The sequence below is a fragment of the Rhododendron vialii genome, chromosome 2a, assembly GCF_030253575.1.
Source record: "Rhododendron vialii isolate Sample 1 chromosome 2a, ASM3025357v1".
Classification (NCBI taxonomy): Eukaryota; Viridiplantae; Streptophyta; class Magnoliopsida; order Ericales; family Ericaceae; genus Rhododendron; species Rhododendron vialii.
The window spans coordinates 23,526,814-23,533,362 of NC_080558.1; positions in this window are offsets into that span (position 1 = coordinate 23,526,814).

A 6,549-nucleotide genomic window follows, 5' to 3' on the forward strand; every position below is an offset into this window, starting at 1 on the left:
TATCCGGGGCGGGTATTACACATGAATTGCTTGCATTACTTGTCTTGTTGTAAAGCATAAGTAATTTTCACTCCAAAGGCGTCCGTACATGTGGCGTTATGCTTTAAGTTGTGATATTAGCATGATAGAATAATATAGAGTTTGATGATCTTGCTAGTTTAGTTTCAAGATTACAATGAATGATTTATGATTACGTACGTGAAAAGTCCTACCGCGGAGTCGTTGCATGAAAACGAGACACAAAAATCGAGAAAATAGAAACATGGCACCTAGGGTGTGGTTAATGATGAGATGTGTTTTGAAAAAAAAAGAAAAGAAGAAATATTTTGAAACCACAAATGAGGCCGGATGTGGTAGCCCATTGTGTGGTGTGTGTGTGTGTACCAATGGGAACCCGGAGCGGCGGAACCATTGTGCGGATACACGGGAATCTGGAGCAGCGGAACCGAGGTAAGGTGTGTGGCTTGGTTACCACGGAGAGGTGTCAATGCCAATTGTGTGCCAATGGGAACCCGGAGCAGCGGAACCATTGTGCGGATACTCGGGAACCAGGAGCGGCGGAACCGAGGTAGGGTGTGTGGCTTGGTTACCGCGGAGAAGTGACAATACCAATTGTGTGCCAATGGGAACCCGGAGCGGCGGAACCGAGGTTGAGTGTGTAAAAACGATTTTAGAAATGTTGATTTGGGAAAATAAAAAGTGGAAAATGGAGACACGGTTTACGAGATATTGCGTAGGAGAAACTCAGAAATCACGAACACCAACGTTAGTTGAATAGTGAATGTGAATGTGAATGTGTCATTGTTAATTGTTTTGTTAAAATACGCATGTACTATGTGGATCTCACTGATTCTATGCCCTTTTATGTGTAAGTTATGGGTTAGCGGGTATGAGATTGTTCTGCTGAGCTTTCGTAGCTCATGGTGCTACCTTTGGTGACCCTGACATATTATACTGGTGGCGACGCTGGTATAATGTGTCAGACTTTATAGATGAACAAGGAAAACTCTACACTTTGGAGACTTCCGGAGCCGAGGAGCTGGCTAGGATGGAGGAGCAGGCGGAGCAGTAGATAGAAACCCTAGTTTCCTCTCCTTTTGTTGAATGAAAGTACTCTTGTGAGAATTATGATGTAATATTGAGTCAGACTCTATTTAGATTTTCAATGAAAATATCTATTTAACATTCCCAAAATTCGGGGCGTTACAATTTCAACCAATAGAATGAGTCTTCATCCATCAAATCGCTTGCTCTTAAGTCTTAACATTTAGTTAACATTTATGTTGTTTGGCTTAACTTAAGGGATTTGGCTTATTGGGTTTTTTTTAAAACTTCCGCTAAATTTGAGTCAATTTCTTGTTTTTCTTTTTTGATTGGTCATACTTGAAAAAGTAAAAAAAAAAATAGGGTATATATTTCAAATAGGAAAATAATTTCTACATTTCATTTTTTGATTATGGCACTCTCTTTTTTGTCTTTTAGTGAGAAAAATGTACACAAAAGCTTTACTAAAAGACAAGAAATGAAGTACCATAATAAAAAAGGAAATGTAGAAATCATTTTCCTTCAAATAAGTTGGAGTAGTTTTTTAAACTTTTATGATCATGTGATTTATGATCTGTACTCCGCTGTTCTGATCATGTGATTCATGTCCCCTTTTATTTATTTACTTAATGTTGAATAAAGTTATGGATACATATGAGAATGTGCATATCATGTATATATAAGTTTTATGAAGTCCACCTCGAGTTTTAAAAAAAATGATTTGAACCGCCCATTATTTTTAAAATATTTTTTTTATGGAGCCCCGTAAAAAATTAGCATAATCCGATATCGGTAAGAATTTTTTTGGAATTTGTAAGGGCGAAACTACTTAACTGTTCAGTTTTGTCCCTATGTATTCCCGAAAAATCCTTAATGCTATCGGATTGAGCTGATTTTTTATAGGTGTTTACCAATTTTTCCTTCGATTGAAATTGACAGAGATTTCGAGAAACAATGCCAACAACAAAAATAAGGGCGAATGCGGCTATGTCTCCACAAGACGGATCCGTGGTTCCACGCCGTATTTCAAGACTTCACCGGAAGAGAAATGACAATCGAGTCAAATGTGAAATTGATGATAAGAAAGAAGAAGAATGGAAGAGATTCTTCCATCAATCTTCAACGATTGATCTATCGCCGTGAGTGACACATCAAAGATCCTAAGTTAAGCTTAGAATATGAAATTCTACTCCTACTCCTAATTATAACCCGAATAGGTTAGTAGTGCCAAAAATTAAGACAAATAAAGATAGACTTTGATTTGTTGGAGAGAGATTACAATAAAGTCTTAAAAGACTATTTATAGAAAACAACAAACGTAGGAAATAACTTCTTAACTTCTCCACTAGTCTTCATTCATTCATTTGCTTCCACTTGTCAAAATAACTTTCCACTTCCCATCAAATGTGTAGGAGCATCACAAATGTCATTTTTAACTTCCACATGTGTAGGAGCAAGCCAAGTGTCCTGCATGCAAATAACAATAATAAAAGAAATATTAATACTAGTTCTAATATTAATACGAATACTTAATAATAATAAAATAGGATGCATTCTCATAATTGTCACCTTTCGGTCGATCATTGACAGGCAGTGAAATATGGTGTAAACAATAGGGCTCCATAAAAAAATATTTTAAAAATAATGAGCGGTTCGAATCATTTTTGTAGAACCCAAAGTGGACCCCACTAAATTCATATGTACATAGTATGTACATTGCATATACACCTATAGTAGTAGTCTCTAAATTCCTTAATTTTAATGTTTCTAGAATTGTGATTCATGTCCCCTTTTATTTACTTAATTTTAATGTTGTGATCATGTTTATCAAAAAAAAAAAAAATTAATGTTTCTAGAATTGACAAAGAATCCCCACAATGCAACTAGGTAACCATATGGCATATACTGTACTGCTTTATTTATTTATTTATTTATTTATTTATTTTTACTTCGGAATATTTACTACTACTTTATTTTAAGGAGCCGGCTGCTTCGCTCAAGACTGTGGACACATGGGTGCCGTCGTAGTATAGGTTAAGGTTATTCTTAGAGGTGTCAAATGGGTCGTGCCGGCACGGCACGGGCACGGGGCAGCACGGCACGTCACAGGCACGGTATTGGCCTGGCACGGCACGACACAGCACGATTGTAGTGGGCCCGGGGCACGGCACGGGCACGGAAGTGGGCGGCACAGCACGGGCACGGCACGAAAGTTGGCCTGGCACGGCACGGCACGACACAGTCGTAGACGGGCACGACACGGGCACGGGCACAAAAAGTGGACAGGAACGGCACGGCACGGCACGGTTCTAGCAAGGCACGGGCACGGGCACGAGCATGGGCACGACCTGGCACGAGCATGGACACGAAAGGACACGGCACGAGGCATGGGAAAAAAAATTAATTAAGCCAAATGACTTTTTTTTTTAAAATTTAAAAAAAATTAAACAATTTCTATTTGGTAAAAAATATTTGTTTACCTTTTTTTAAAGGTAAACAACTAAGATATTTAATTTTTTTTAAAAAAAATTTATTAAAAAATCACGTTTTTAAAAAATCATTTTTTTAATTTTAAAAAAACTATCAAATTTTATTCGGTAAAAATATTTGTTTTGTTTTTGTTAGTAAAATTAAATAGGCTTTGGACCTTTGGTTTGCAAATTTAACATTACAACACAAGATAACAAGTAAAATTAAAAAAACTTATCAAAATATTTATGGTGCAAGAGTAATTTAATATGAAAGGAAACGTGCGAAAGTCGTATATTATTTACCCCAAATCTAACAAGAAATAAGAAAAAAAAGTGTCAAACAAAAAAGAAAAAAAATACATAGTAGAAATAAGGGAAATAAATAAATAAATAAGGGTTAGCTAGACAGCCTGGACTAGGACTCGAACCCAGGTCCTTAGGTCCTTTTATACACAAACAAACCACTATGCCACCAATTAACTTGTATTATGAATTTGAAAAATTAGTATATATTATGTAGCTCTATTATATAAAAACAAGGCCATCAAGCAGTAGCCACACAATCGCAACGCAATCACAACGATCGATACCATTCAATGCATTCATTTTGTTGTGTTTAGTGTTTTAATCATTGGATCCAATTTTTTCGTGCATCAGATTTTGATAGCTCTTTCATCGGCACATTGATTCATTGTTTGATTGAATTTTTTTTACGTCTGATCAAGTATGTAGCGATAAGCATTTTACTTGATTATTGACATGAATGATCAAATCCCTCCCATATAAAAGTTAGATGGTTCTGATTTTTAAAAAATAGCTTAAGCAGCACTTAAGTAGTGTATTATTGGACTTTAATGCCTCTAGAAGAACTGAATGTGCTTCGATCATGTGGTTTCTGACATTCGAATATCACCTATTCAGGTGAGAATGATAAATTTGATAAGACGTGAAATCGTAACGGTTTAGATCGAACATTCAGGAAAAAGAGTCTGTAGCTACCTTTCAAATATATACATCAAACTTAGTTGGTTATGAAGCAAGGTATTCTGCTATAATATAATGTACGTTAGCCACACGATCACAAAACAAAAATGACGATCCGTACTGTTCATTTTGTTGTTCTCTATGTTTTAATGACTCTCACCAATTTTTGGGTCTACCGGATTTTAAAAACTCCTTCATCAAGACGTAGATTCATTAATAGAAAAATAAACGTTATAAACAATCAAGTATATAACGATAACCAAATTACTTTATTTTTGGCAAGAATGATATAATCGCTCCCACATAAAAGATAGACGGTTTCGATTTTCAAAAAAAAGCTCAGGCCGCCCTCAAGTGATGCATTATAGGACTTTACGAGAATTTTCCGTTATTGGTGCATATGGATTATTGGCGTCTCGTACGCACATGATCATACCGTTCATATAAAAGGGGAAGAGATGTTGCCCTAGCAGACATCTCTGATTCTCTCTCTGCCTCTCACAATCTCACTCTCTCAAGTCTCTCACGACTTGCAGTCTCAGGCCAGAGCAACGTTCGGAAATCTAACGTTCGGAATTGTCAATAGATAAATCCGATCTCTCTCACTCTCAACGTTTGAATCTCACTCTCGTCTCTCTGACACTCTTCACTCTCAACGTTCTGATTCTCAACATCTCTCTCTCACTCTCTCCGTCTCTCGCTGCTCTCCACTTTCAACGGTGACTGGCAGTGGTCTGGCGGTGAGTCAAACCGTAGATCGACTGCCGTTTCCGATTGAGGTCGTTTGTTTGCCCGACTGAAGGCCCCTGTCACGTTCAGCAATTTGTCTCTGAAACGCGACGACTGAGGTCATTTACGGTGACAGACGTGTACGACGAGTTTCCTTTTCCGGTGACCGACGTCAACAGATCTAGCCCTTCCCTTTCCAGACGTCAACAGGTACCTCTCTCACTTTCCTCTCCAGACGTGAACAGATCTGGGTTTATGGTTTCTATTTGTTGATCCTGATTTGATTTGAGTGAGTTTTTTCAATGGTTTTGAGTTATAGTGATCTCCATAAGCATGTTAGTAATGATGCATATATGAGATTTGATTTTACGGCGGTTTAATTTCCAATAGATCAACTTTTATACGGTATATATAATATATATAATATAATTAGAGGGTCACATGCATTGACATGAACTCACCTACAGGAATTAATTGATCTCAACATAAAATAATTTCTCCAATCAAATCTGATCATGTGGTTGTTAGTATGAGTTGGTTGCTAACTTTATGGAATAGTTTTCAGTTTGAAATTAAGAGTTTTGGTGTCCATTTCTCACGCCATTAGTTGTCAAATGGAGAGGATCAAAATCCAATTCTATAAATTGCATGTACATGCTTTATTCATGTCCCCAATTTCTCTTATTGCATATGAACTCCTACCCACAAGTATAAGGAAAACAAGGTTTAGCAACTAATGAGCAACTCACGTTTCTTGCCTTTGGTCGATGTAGTGGTGGCAACAATGGAACCTTCGTAAACAGCACAGCCCCGGCATTGAATTCTTGGAGCTCAAGTTCTTCTTCCCACTACCTCCATGGCTGTGGTTCAACACGTGCGGTTATTCTAGTTGGAGTCCTATCATTGTTTGCGATTTTCCTGTGATTCATATGTTAATGGGTTGTTTGCCAGTAGGGAATTTTAGCTAGATGGCAGTTTTTATTCATTATGTGCCCATGTAGAACTTTGTCTCGATGTACTGCTCCTGGCCAGTTTTTTCCTCTATGTGAATATGTTGCAGTTGAAGGGTTGGGAATTCGGATGGGGATGTGTTTTGACTGGTTAATTATTCTTTTTAAGGTTGATGATTCCTTCAGTTCTGATTGATCGTTGATCATCGTAGAACTCTCTTTATCCATCCCATTTGGTTTATATAGATGTCTCTCTTAATGGAAAACAATCCTCTATGTGAATATGTTGCAGTTGAATAGGCTTGAGAATTACTTGAACTGAAATCTTAGAACTATACAAAGCAGTTGAAATTGCAGCCTTTTGAAGTACA